The sequence below is a fragment of the Acinonyx jubatus genome, chromosome D1, assembly GCF_027475565.1.
Source record: "Acinonyx jubatus isolate Ajub_Pintada_27869175 chromosome D1, VMU_Ajub_asm_v1.0, whole genome shotgun sequence".
NCBI lineage: Eukaryota > Metazoa > Chordata > Mammalia > Carnivora > Felidae > Acinonyx > Acinonyx jubatus.
This window is the reverse complement of record NC_069390.1, coordinates 93,051,342-93,064,744: the sequence shown is the minus strand read 5'-3', so window position 1 is coordinate 93,064,744 and position 13,403 is coordinate 93,051,342. Positions and strand designations below refer to the sequence as shown.

General features: G+C 44.9%; 1 protein-coding gene and 1 long non-coding RNA gene across 2 annotated transcripts in view; one reads left to right on the top strand and one right to left on the bottom strand.

Moving 5' to 3' along the window:
• Window positions 1-13,403, top strand: part of GRAMD1B (GRAM domain containing 1B) — a 237,700-nt gene that overhangs the window by 17,821 nt on the left and 206,476 nt on the right. The window lies entirely within an intron of this gene.
• Window positions 4,193-12,642, bottom strand: LOC128311910 (uncharacterized). The gene is made up of 3 exons (XR_008290593.1): window positions 12,519-12,642; window positions 12,187-12,310; window positions 4,193-5,662 (listed from the first exon to the last, which is right to left on the bottom strand). It is a non-coding gene; the product is annotated as an uncharacterized LOC128311910 (long non-coding RNA).

Sequence of the window (13,403 nt, the reverse complement as noted above, 5' to 3'; positions counted from 1 at the left end):
TGTCTGCTTCGACAGACAAACCCTACCTCCCTTCAACCATTCTTTTCCAGCTCCTGAATTCCTCTGACAGCCAAATAAATAGGTCCAATAAGACAAGATTATTGCACTCATTTCCTTTAGGCTTATTTATCCTCAGAAGCACCTCCCCTGGCTTGTCTGTACACCTCGCACTGGGATGATAGCTGTTATAAAAATCCAAAGATAAATGCCTCAAAACATTGGCAGCTAAATTAATTCCAGAATTTATCTCACTCATGCTATGGAGTGATCAACCTCCAGTCTGATGAGATGTTCTGGGTGCACGAAATATTGGACTAAGAGGGCAGCGCGTGTGCTGGGCACAGAAAAAAGGGAAGTTTCCTCTGGAGGAACTGAGTCAAGGACTCTTCATCGTGTGGCATCTCAAAAGTAATGCCATCAAGAAAGAGGAGAAGAAAGGGCGCCTGGGTGGCTTAGTCAGTTAAGCATCTGACTCTTGATTTCCGCTCAGGTTGGGATCTCCTGGTTCGTGCGTTGAGCCCTGCCTTCGGCGCACAGCCTGCTTGAGATTCTCTCTCAAGACACACACACACACACACACACACACACACACACACACACAGAATCCAAAGCAGGCTCCAGGCTCTGAGCTGTCAGCACAGAGCCCGATGTGGGGCTCGAACTCATGAATCGTGAGATCACGCAGGCACCCCGATAAATAAATAAACTTTAAAAAAAGAGAGAGAGAGAGATAGAGGAGAGGACTGTGTTGCCAAGGAAGCTGGAGCCAGGTCTGGTGAGCATCTAAGGCAGAAGATAAGGAGGCAAGGAGGCAAGCTGTAAGGAAAGGGGTGAATCATCATCATGCCTTGTTTATCGGTTCCTGGCTTTTATGAAGCTCCCGCAATGACAAATCTGTGAACTGAACATGCTCCCCTGCCCTCTGCCCCCAAGTACCATCCAGAATAGCTGGGAGATAATAGACACTTAGAAGTGCCCGGGGCTCTCTGTCATTCTCCATGTGAAAGGCCCGAAAGTAGGAACTGGAGAAAGTTTATAGATCTCCAAAGAAAAGACTCCCGAAAAATATTCAAGGACCACCTTCCGTGGTCATGACCTCTCAGCAGAGAGGGGGCATGGGTGTGAATGGCAGTTCTGTCACTTTGTATGTGGCTCGTCTGTGTTTTAGACTGAGTATGGAGAGGTGCTTAGCACATGGCGGGCACTCAGTGTTTGGCTATTACACTCTTTTCCCCGCTTAGCATGGATATATCTCTTTTCCTACAGGCACAAAGCCAAGGACCCATGTGTTGTAGTGGACAGAGCACTGGTCTTGGCAATAGATAGCAAATGCTACCACTTAGCATATCCTGTGTGCTAGTGACGTGGTTGAAGGTATTCTCTTTCCCACTTGCTTCTGAAGACGTTAAGGCTCGGAGACGCTGATTAACCTGCCCAAGATCATGGAGTTAGTAAGAGGAAGACTTGGCATTGGAACCCAGTTTCATTTGACTCCAAAACCTGTGGGGTTTTGTTGTTATTGTTGTTGTTGTTGTTGTTTATTCCTAGGATATTCTGTTTCCCAGAAACTGGAAGAACTGGTTTTGATTCTCTGCTCTGTTGATTCCTAACTGAATGTTTCATTACTCTGGACCTCAGTTTACTCATCTACCAGATGGAGGGTTTGGGCTAGGTGCTTTCTGACATCCCTACGTACTAGCTCTCAAGTTCTGTGCATTGTCTCATGCTTGATCTTAAGGAGGACTTGTATCAGAATCTTAAGTCAGTCTGGAATATATACGGGAAGGATAAGAGAAACTCTTTATTCATGTAATTACTGTTCATTAATTACTGTCTCTTGAGTGCCTCTGTGGGGATACAGGAGAGACCAAGCTGTCATGGTCTGGCCTTTGGAACTGATGCGTAGAGCAAGGAAAACAGTCCCTGCGTGTGGTACGAGCACTGAATGTTAGGCAGCAAGGTAACAGCGTATGTAGACACTTCTGAGACTAATTCGTATGAACCGAGTTCAGTCAGTTCGGTGAACATCTGCATGTGTCCCAGAGGAAGCAAGCAATGCAGGTTTAACCTCAGGGTGTAACAGACTCAACGTGCTGCCTGAGTTCCGTCTTCTTTCCTATTATTCTCTTCTTTTGTTTTTTTCCTACTACTCTTTCATATAACCCAGTTGCAGTGGAGTTTGTGGAAAGAACATAAAGCCTTGTGCTGTGTCAGCCTGTAGAAGAATAAGGGAAGATGGCGGCAAGGAAGGAGGGCAGGAGGAAGGAGGGTTAGAGGGGGGATGGACTAAGGTAAAAACAATGGGTTGTCGTTAAAAGCTTATGGTTGAGGGGCACCTGGGTGGCTCAGTCGGTTAAGCGTCCGACTTCGGCTCAGGTCATGATCTCACGGTCCGTGAGTTCGAGCCCCGCAGCGGGCTCTGTGCTGACAGCTCAGAGCCTGGAGGCTGTTTCAGATTCTGTGTCTCCCTCTCTCTCTCTGCCCCTCCCCTGTTCATGCTCTGTCTCTCTCTGTCTCAAAAATAAATAAACGTTAAAAAAATTAAAAAAAAAAAAAAAGCTTATGGTTGAATGTTAAGGACCTCTTCCAAATACTCACCACAGCAGAAAGGATATCAAAAAAGACTAGGTGGGAGAAAAGAGAAGAAACTCAGATTCATAGTAGGGACTATGAATGGACGATTTGGAAGGGACCCAATAAGCCATGAGCTCCAACCGCATCTGATTAGTTAACACAAGGCAGCCTCTTTGACTGTGGGAGAGCTGTGGGAGGGTCCCTTCCTTTTGTTGAGCTGACTTTTTGTTTGTTTGTTTGTTTGTTAATAACTTCTGTTGTCTGGCTTTAATTCTGCCTTTCTGGGTTGCATTAAGTTGATTAAGTTTTTCTTTCTTTCTTTCTTTCTTTCTTTCTTTCTTTCTTTCTTTCTTTTCGGTCCTTCAAATATTTAAAATGGTTATCATGTTTCCCTTATGGCTTTACTACTGTATACTAAATATCCGACTTTTTCATAATCTTTTGTAATCTTTTGATTCTCTATTCCAGCCACTGTTCTCTTCCTTAAGTACTTCAGTTGGTTAGTGTCCCCTGGAAAGTGGAACCCCCAGAACTGAGCACAGTACTCCTGGGAAGTCCGTTGAAAAGTAGACCAGCCCTCTTTTCAGACATTTGAATTTGGATGTAGCCCAAAATCCGTGATAGATTTTTTTTTTTTTTTATAGCTGCTTTACTCTGTTGATGTATATTGAGCTTATAGCAAACTAAAGTTGTGTACTGGCAATCAGATGCTACAATTTTCCCTAATAGACAATCATTTCCCTACATCTCTTTGTCCTGTTCACAGTAATATAAAGATACTGCTGGATGCATTGCTACAATCAAGATATTCACTGTGTTTAGCAATTCTCTTATCTTTTATTCTAGCCTAATGACTGTATCCAAAAAGGCTGTGAATGTCCTTTGACATTCCTTGGTTTTAGAGGAACTTTGCCGGCTGCTGTTGGTAACCACTTTGCTTCCTGAATGTTCATGAAATCATCTTGTGAAATAATACAGTTTTGTGATTCTGCTAGAGATCCATTTCCCACTCACTGGTCTATCATTTGTAGAATCTGCTTTCTTCCCATTTTTTAAAAGTTGGGATATTTGCCCACTTTCAGTTTGACATGATCTTTTTTATTTTTCATAATTACACACACACTCACGCACACACAAGTGAAGCCAGTGGGAGGAAGTGTGTGTGAAGGAGCAGCTGAACTGCATTAGGGGAGGTAATGGTAAAGTGTGCAATTGACAACTCAGGTCCCAGAGAGGAGGAAACTGAGCAATGTGGGAGGGCCTCCATCAGAGCCCTCTGGGGATCAGGGAAGGCTCTTTAAATGAGGATGTTTTTGTTACCAGTGAAACGCTTGCCCCGGGCACAAAATCCAAGGAGGCGGCCCAAAACTCCGTAATCAAGGTAAATAATATATTAATGCTGTACGCTTTTTGAAATAATTGCAATGTGAAAAAATCCGCGGTGATCAAAGTATCAAAATTGTAAACGCAGGGTCGATATGTTACAGGCTTTCATGGCCCCTTTCTTAATAACAACTTCACTGAGTTATAATGCATAGATCATACAATTAACCCATTTAAAGTATGGAATCTGGCGGTTTTGAATATATTCACCTCACTCCATTTTAGAACATTTTATTATGCCAAAAAGAAGCCCTGTATCCAAGTAGACATTTCCTACTCCCCACCCCCCAACCTCCCCAGCCATGGACAACCGCTAGTTTACTTTCTGGCTCCGTGGATTTGCTTATTCTGAGCATTTCATATAAATGGAATCACACAGTATGTAATCTTTTGTAACTGGCTTCTTTCTTTCACTTTGCCTGGTGCTTTCAAGGTTCACGGGTGGCTAAATAATATTCCGTCGTGCGTTTGTACCACATTTCGTTAATGTACTCATCAGTTGATGGACTTCTGGTTTTGTTCCGACGTTCTGGCTAATGGGAATCATGTGGCCATGAATGCAGGTTTCTGTGTGGATCCATGTTTTCATTTCCCTTGGGTGTATACCTGGAAATGGAATTGCTGGATCATATGGTTACTGTGTCAAACCCTGTGAGGAAATGCCAGACTTTTCTAGAAAGGCTACACCATTTTGTATTCCCACCAGCAATGTAGAAGTGTTCCAGTTCTCCACATCCTTCCTGATACTTACCATCATTTTGACTATAACCATCCTAGTGGGTGTGAAATAGTTATCTCATTGTGATGTTGATTTGTATTTCTCTGATTGGTAAGGACGTCAAGCATCTTTAAATGTACTTATCCATTGGTACATCTTTGTTGGAGAAATGCCTGTTCAGATCCTTCTCCCATTTCTTTTGCTGTTTTATCATTTGTGGTGTCTGTCCCCCTTGGATGGGGATCCCCAAATGTGGGGCATCCGGACTGGGTGGAAGCCGGTGGAGTGGGCAGTGAAGGGATTCACCTGAGGCGGAACAAAGGAGATAGAAATTTCTTGAATATGCTGCAAGGGAGCGCAGGCAGGACAGCAAAGCAGAGACTGGCTGCAATGAGGCAGTGGGTCCGGGCTGTATTTAAAGGGAGAAGGTGAGGAGGTATGGGGACATTTGGAATTTCCCCTTCTTTGGGACATTTCCCCCTTTTTAGTTGGTTACTTAGAGCCTACGGGTGTTTTGAGGTGGGCTGTGTGATGGCCCCGTTTGTATTCAGCTGGGGGTTGGGATCACTATGGGCCCTCTTGCCTTGATCAAGTTTCCATTGCTCACGTCTGTTCCCTAAAAACGGCCTCTATATTATTGAGCTGTAGAAGCTCTTTATATATTCCAGCTACAAGTCCCTTATCAGACATACAATTTATAAAAATTTCCTCCAGTTCTTTGGAACTTCCCTCTTCCCGAGGGAAGCACAAAAGTCTTCAGTTGGTTGATGTCCACTTTATATGTCTTTTATAGCTTGTGCTTTTGGTGTCATATCTAAGAAACCATTGCTTAATCCAAGGGCACAAAGATTTATGCCTGTGTTTTCTTCTGAGAGCTTTGTAGCTTTAGCTCTTACATTTAGTTCTTTGATCCTCGTGGTCTATTTTTACAACGCAAATTGCATGACATTTAAGACTCAGAAATTCCCTCCTCATTCAGACTTCATCCTGAAATCAAGATTCGGAGAAAAAGAGTTTAGCAGAGTCATTCCTTACAGGGGACCCAAAGCATTGCAGTTTGATAAGACAGAGATGTATGAGACCTCTCCACAAAGACTTTATTATTGTCCGAATTGATTTTTGAGGTGACACAGAAGTATGGGAGGTAGATTGATTGACTCTTGGCAGGTGGCCTGAGGTGAGAGAGCCTTTGGCCTGAAATCCTTCCACGATGACTCAAGGTCTCCCCTTCTCCTTATAGTTCCTTCCTCGTGCAAATGCCCTGCCCACAGTGCTTCATACCTCCCTGTCCACCGCACCTGCCTCCTGGTTCTGTGGCTGAAAGCAGCTGGGGTTTCACAGGGCCTTTTTTTTGTGTATCAAGGTAATGATCAGTTCTGTTTCTTCCCACATGAGCCCCACTCCCTCCTCCTCTGCCTGCCTGCCTGCCTGCCTTGGAGCTAATTCATACATACCTCAGGATGCTGCTTTAACATTTTTTTCCCTTCCTATAGATAGAACTTATGAGGTTTCCATGGAAACTCCTGGCCAGAGGTAGGGGACTTTGGAACAGGGGTGAGATGATGAGGCTTTGCTCATTTCTGTGGGGCTCTGGGAGTGTCTCCCTCTCCCCACTCCCTCCTAAACCCTTCCCTGGGCAGCTCTTGGATGTGTGGGGTTTTTTTTTGTTTTTTGTAAGGTGCTTTGGGAGCCCCAGAGTCTGTGTCTTAGGACGGCACAGATGGTGGTGACAATGGCCCTGAGAGTTGTAGCTCAGTGAGGAGGCTGCTGCTGGGTGGTTGTCTGGCAGCTTCCGAGGAACTCATCTGGTGTGTTTCGTATGTGTCATGAGGCAAGTCCTGGTGGGAGGAGTTGGGTTCCAGACCGCCACCATCGTGCTCATGTTCGTGGACAGACATGGAAGGGCTTCTGGAGGTGACCACAGCCATCCCTGTGCCTCTGGATGGTGCTGCATTTAACACGGAAGCCAGCTGACCCAGGTGTCTTTCTTTACGGTGGGCAAAGCTTTTCTGAAAATCCTAAAGGAGATTTTAGGCTTTGGGACGCCTGGATCGATAGTACCTTGAACTGTGACTAAGAATCTAGTCCCAGGGGCGCCTGGGTGGCTCAATAGGTTAAGCGGTTAAGTGTCTGACCCTTTGATTTCGGCTCAGGTCAAGATCTTGTAGTCGTGAGATCAAGCCCCAGTATTGTGGTTTTGTTTTGTTTTGTTTTGTTTTGTTTTGTTTTGTTTTGTTTTGTTTGGAGATGCTGAATGGGAGCCATTTAGGTAGATTCTTAGTATCCACTGACCTCCCAGACATCTAGGGCAAGTCTGGGGGTGGATGTGTGAACTGTGGCCTGTCATTGGGCTTCTTCCTTGACAACAGATAATCCTTACCTAGAGAGCGTCTACAGTGCTCCCCTCTAAAATCTTGGACTGCCTTGGGATTCACGTCTGAGCTTTGGTTAGATCTGAGGTTCAACGGAGGCAAACCTGACCCCTGATTCTTAAGTACTTTAGGTCTTGGCTCTAGATGGGGATTTACACCCCTAAGAGTTTGGCTATTCCTTTTTTTTTTTTTTCCCTAATGTTTTTAATTTATTTTTGAGAGAGGGATCGGTAGAAAGAGAGGGAGACACAGAATCTGAAGCAGGCTCCAGGCTCCCAGCTGTCAGCACAGAGCCCCAGGAGACGGTGACCTGAGCTGAAGTCAGACTCTTCACCAACTGAGCCACCCAGGTGCCCCTGGGCCATTCCTTAGAGTGGTCTGGGCGAAGTCCAGGGCAGGAAGATGTGAGATTCTCACATGTGAGGTCTTTATCTGAATACCAGGTCTCAGGCATTCACAAAACAACCAACATTCTGGAACTGGAAGGGATATCAGAGTCCAGAGGGGCTAACATGTAGCTGCCATGTGTCAAACATATAGTAAAGGTTCCCAGGGGGCCGCGGAGTTACTGCAAAGACTCCGAGAACCCATGTGTACAGAGCACTCCCTTTGGTCTATAAACATCGCCGGCCGTCTCTTGGGACTACACTTTTCTTTAAAGATGAAAAGCAATCCCCATGGTTGAGAAGACTGCCAACTATGGATTTATTTTAACCCCGTTACCTTACAAACTAAATAAACGGGCCCAGGTAGAAAGGGTGAGGTGGTGCCTGACTTGAAGGCTCAAGCTGGAATGGAGACCTTGGGCAGGGTAGATATTAGTGTCAGAGTCAGCACTCTACCCACACCGTGGACAGTGCTGTCCCCAGGGCCGAGGAGACCTCTGCCCCCACACCTAACAGTGCTCGCTCACAGCCCGAGAAAGAAACTAGGCATTAAAACTGAAACTTAGGTGGTTTCACCTTCCCAGAAGAAATGAAATGACATCGATTAAAAAAAAAAAAACAAAAAAACCCAAACCCGAAAAACTTAGGGTGTTTTTGTGGGGGTGGGGGAGACGGGGATGGGGGAGAGGAGACAAGGAAGCAGCAATTCTGAGGGCATTTTCATTACCCTTTTGAAAGGCAAATTAATAGTTTAAATTAAGTTTTTATCGCAGAGTGTGAATCAGAACAGAAAGCTAGGCTGGCTTCTCTTTCAAGACCAGAACTGGAAAGAGCTTTGAACTTGAACCTGATCGTAGCTTCAGATGTGGTGCATTTCTCTCCACTTCTGAGCCAGGGTCAGTCAAATCCAGGATTTGTGCCTCTGGGGGATTTTTAGAAGAGTTGAGGACGCTGAGGTTCATGATTAAGCGTCATTGACTCTTATTATTTTGGGTTTGAGGTTTAAACTGATACTGAACTTCAAGGTTCAGCTTAGAACTTTCTCCTGTTGTGAAAAATGCCTCGATTTTTTTTCATTCTGAAGACCTTGCAGTTGGTCGATGTACATACATGAATGTGATGTGTAAGGTCATGGGGAGATGCATGCGTGTGGAAATGACCATATTATGCATTGTGAAAAAGCATCGGGGACCATATGGAACATGTAGCTTGTTGGGGCTTGGCGGGACACAGGCGGGGTGATAGGGGAGAGTGTAATGGAGGTGTGGGTGAGCTGGGGGAAACCCGAAAAGCATGTTGGCAGCAGCTGTAGGAGAGGGCTGCTTGACTGGAGCTGTGGCCTTTGGTACGAGGGGATAGTCCATCCATGGTGATGTGGCAAGGAGACATTTGGCTTCAGTTCTATGTCCCCATTCTCCTTTTGCCCTCCCATCCTCAGCCGTTGTCTCCCTCAGCAGGTCCCAACCAGAAGCGAGAGGGCAAGTGAGACAGTAAGGGTCAACCTTAGGAAGAGAGAGAGACCTAGAGAGGAGATGTGCTGGGTAGGTGGAAAACATCCAGCACTGGGCCAGAGTTGAATGGGTAACTGGAGGAAAGCGAAGATTGTTTTCTGAGAATACTTGGGCACTCCGGCTCGCCTGGATTTGCACTTAATGTTTTCTACTTCAGAATCTCTCTTTTTCACCCGTTCTGTTTGTTTCCCTCTTCAGCAGGGAGGAACCTCACTTCCAAGTTGTGACATCTTGATGAAGTGGAAAATACACGGGCTCTGGAACTAAATAATGGTAGTTTGAAATCCCAGCCCTGCTACTTACTAAATGTGGGACTTGGACAAGTTACTAAACTTCCAAGTTCTAGTTTCCTTATTTGTGAAAGATAGGTGATTTAATTATTCAGGGCTGGTCTGAGAATGAAAGATTCCTTGCCTCTATCTATCTGTGCAGATGTCTCTCTCTCCCAGTTTAGGTTTGGCTCCTGCTAAGTACCCAATAAATGCTAGCTATTTTAGGTTTATTTATTTGTCATGAGAGAGAGAGAGAGAGCGAGCGAGTGCACGCACATGCATGAGAGGAGGAGGAGCAGAGAGAGAAGGAGACAGAGAATCCCAATGAGGCTCCCCACTGTCAACACAGATCCTGACATGGGGCTTGATCTCACAAACCATGAGATCATGACCTATGATCATGACCTGAGCTGAAATCAAGAGTTGGATGCTTAACTGATTGAGCCACCCCAGGTGCCCCAGCTGGCTACTTTTCTAATAAATTCTCTACATGCGCTCTGGGTAATGAATTATTTCCTCTGTCCTAACTTTTCCCTCTCTCTCTCTCTTTTTAATGTTTATTTATTTTCGAGAGAGAGCTGGTGGGCAGGGGGAGGCAGAGAGAGAGGGAGACACAGAATCCAAAGCAGGCTCCAGGCCCTGAGCTGTCAGCACAGAGCCTGACACAGGGCTTGAACCCATGAACCGTGAGATCATGACCTGAGCTGAAGTCAGACGCTTAACCAACTGAGCCACCCAGTCGCCCCAACTTTTCCATCTCTTGCTGTCTAGTGGTTCTTTCCTCTTCAAAGTATACTTACATCTTCTTGATGTTAAAAAAAGAAATCACTCTCTCAACCTTAATAGCCCTCTGATCTGCCGTATCTTGGCTGTTGTTCTCCTCTTGTTCTGATTTTCTATAAAAATCGGCGCACACCCATTTCCCCACGTTTTTCACTGCCGTCTGATTTCTTAATGCCTGCAAACTGGTTTGTTTTCCACCATTGTGCCAAAAATTATCTCCAAAATCTCTGACTCCCAAATGCCAATGGCTCCTTGCTGGACCTCATCTTACTTCACAGCATTTGACATTCCCGGTCGTGTTTATCTCTTGGTTTCGGCACTGGGGTACTTTCTTGGTTTTCTGTTGGCCTAGCTCAGCACTCCTGCCCAGGATTTCCCCCGATGCCCCCACTCACTTCTCTTTGCTTTCTCATCCTCATAGTATTGGTGTTGCTAGGAACTGGTTGTTATCTGATTGTTTCTTCCTATTGCTTCTATCTTCTGTAAAGCTCATGAAGGTGGGGACCTTGTCTGTCTTGTTTACTGTGTTATTCCCACCATGGGACCCAGTGTCCCAGTGCTTGATATGTAGGGAGTGTTCAAGAAATACTAGTTGAATGGAGACTAGATTATAATATTCCTCCAGTGTTTCTTTCTTAGCTTTCTTCTCAGCTATCTATTCCCCAGAGAAACATTTCTGACATCTGTTTTTGAACTGTAGATCAAGGGTCAGCAAACTTTTTCTTAAAGGGCTTGATAGTAAATATTTCAGGCTTTCAGGCAGTGTGGTCTCTGTTACAAGTCTTCAACTCTGCCATAGACAGAAAGTGAAAGCAGCCACAGACAATAAACTTAACAGATGGTGGCTGTGTCCCAATAAAACCTTATTTATAAGAACATGCTGTTCAGGTCATAATTTGCAGACCCTTTCGTTGACTTGTGTTTCCAGCCAGTGAATATTGTCACGTGATTGGCTTCATGGCACCTCAAATTCAGTGTGTCTGACCTGAAATTACTATCTTTTCTTTCTTTGTTCTCCCAAAGCTTCTTCGCTTGCTGTGATTCTTAGCTCAGTTTATATTATCTCTGTGCTACTTATGCAGAACCAACAAACCTGAGTTCGCTTCATCTTTACCTTCCTTCCCCCAGTCCAGTCAGTGACCAAATTCTGACCATTTCATTTCTGCAGTGATTCTCACCCAGTCACGGCTGTAGTTCAAGTTCTCAGTTACTTTACTTTGGTCACTACATTTGCCTCCTTGTCACTGATCCCACTGCTCTTGAGCAGATCTGCCTGGGCCACTCAACCCACCCCACGCACACCTTTCTCGGTTTTCTGTTGCCTAGAAATTAAAAAAAAAAAGTATTTATTTATTTATTTTGAGAGAGAGAAAGAGTGTAGGAGTGAGTAGGGGAGGGGCAGAGAGAGAGAACGGAAGAGAGAATCCCAAGCAGGCTCCATGCTGTCAGTACAGAGCCCGATGTGGGGCTCAAACTCCTGAACCATGAGATCATGACCTCAGCCCAAATCAAGAGTTGGACGCTTAACTGACTGAGCCACCCAGGTGCCCTAGTTGCCTTGAAATTTTTAGTTGAAATTCTTTAGCCTTGTTCACCCTTTTCTTGGCTCCTACTCATTCCTTCATGCCTTTGTTCTTTCTTTTCCTTTTATCCTGGAAGAGTCTTCCTGTCTCCACTGCTCATGAAAATATTTATGCTCCAGGACCCAGATTCAGTGCTACTAACCTGAAGGCCCTCCCTAGCCTCCCTAGCCTCCCAAGCCTGAGTGAATCACGTATCCTGCTGTCCCCCCATTCTGCCTGGTAGTGTGGTCGGATGGTTGATTACACCTCCCTTCCCCTCCTTAGATTGCAAGCTTCTTCAAGGCAAGGGTCCTGGCATCTTCATCTGTATAGATTCAGATTGAATTTAAGCCTTGCTCAGGTGAACTTAAGTTCATCTTTAGCCATAAAACCCCTTACTTGGGGTCATGGATGGTAGAGATCATAGGTCTTTGGCTGTATCACTGTATGTATGGATGTGTATATATATATATATATATATATATGTGTGTGTGTGTCTGTATATATGTGTATATATATATGTATATATGTGTATATATACATATATATATACACACATACATATTCATACTCACATTCATATTCATATTCATGTATTTAATATATATATTCAGGGACCATATACCTCTTCCAGCATCTGCGTTTTCTGGTTCCTTCCTGGTCTTCACCGTTATGCTTTGTAAAGTGGCCAGAGTAGGTCTGGGAACATGCTGTCTCAGTGTCTTTATCTGACTCTGTCAGAAGGCGTCCTGGAATATCAGAAAATTATGTAGGCTTTGAAATTTGACATAACTGAGTTGGAATTCTAGTCTTTGACTTAGCTGTTGACCTTGAGCAGGTTATTAAACCTCTCTATATCCAAGTTTTCCCGTATGTTACGTGAGATCCTAATACCAACTTCATAGGGTTGTTAGGAGGCTGAAATTAGTTTTGGTGTATGTCTTTTCCCTTCCCTACCTGGCTTTGTTCTATCACAGCTTCTCCATTATTCCTAAAGAGTTTCAGATTTGTTTGTAGGGGTGACTTCCAACATCAACACCAGAGATCCCTGGTTGGAATCCAGGGGCCTCCTATCCCAAATGGAATCCCTCTCTTTGTGTTTTCAAGGCACTCAGTTTCTTCCAATTCCAGATTCTTAGAATTGTACTTTTAATGTGACTCACAGTGTACTTCTGTTTTAAAAAATAGAAAGCTGCCCGATTTCTGCTGGCCTTAGTGGATGGGAAGGTAGCAGCAGCCAGCCGGAGCATGCTCACCAGACAAACCCCTTTCACTGGCTAGGAGAGTTTAGCAGGTTTTTTACCCACCTCTGGGCTGAACCGTAATAAGAGGGTGATAACATCAGCCCGTCTTGGGTTTGCGTGAGGGACATAGGAAGGACCCCCTAGTCTTTTACGTGTACATTGAATGAGTGCACCACGCACTGTTGAGTTCCTGTTGGACCAAGATTGTAACCATTTGTTTAATGCTTGACGGGCTTTTTGGGAGAGGTGTTTTATGTTTGGGTTCCTCTCGGGAGGCAGGTGGGGCAAGAATGGTTGAAATGGCCAGAGGCCATCTCTGAGCCTCCCAAGACAAATGACACATCACCTCAGTCGGGGTAGGGAAAGCTGTTGAATTCCAAGAGGCTGGCATTTTAAGAAGCATCGTCTGGTTTTATGAGTAATGGCTCTGGATGCGAAGTATCCCCAGGAAAAGATTTTTCAGAAAAGGACTAATTTGGCACAGCCTTCTTGGGGAGTTACGGCTCACAGTGGATTGTCACACGCTCCAGAAAGGCAGTGTTTTCTGACACACAGGCCTACACACACATACAGGAGGCCTAGTGTTTATCAGCACAGA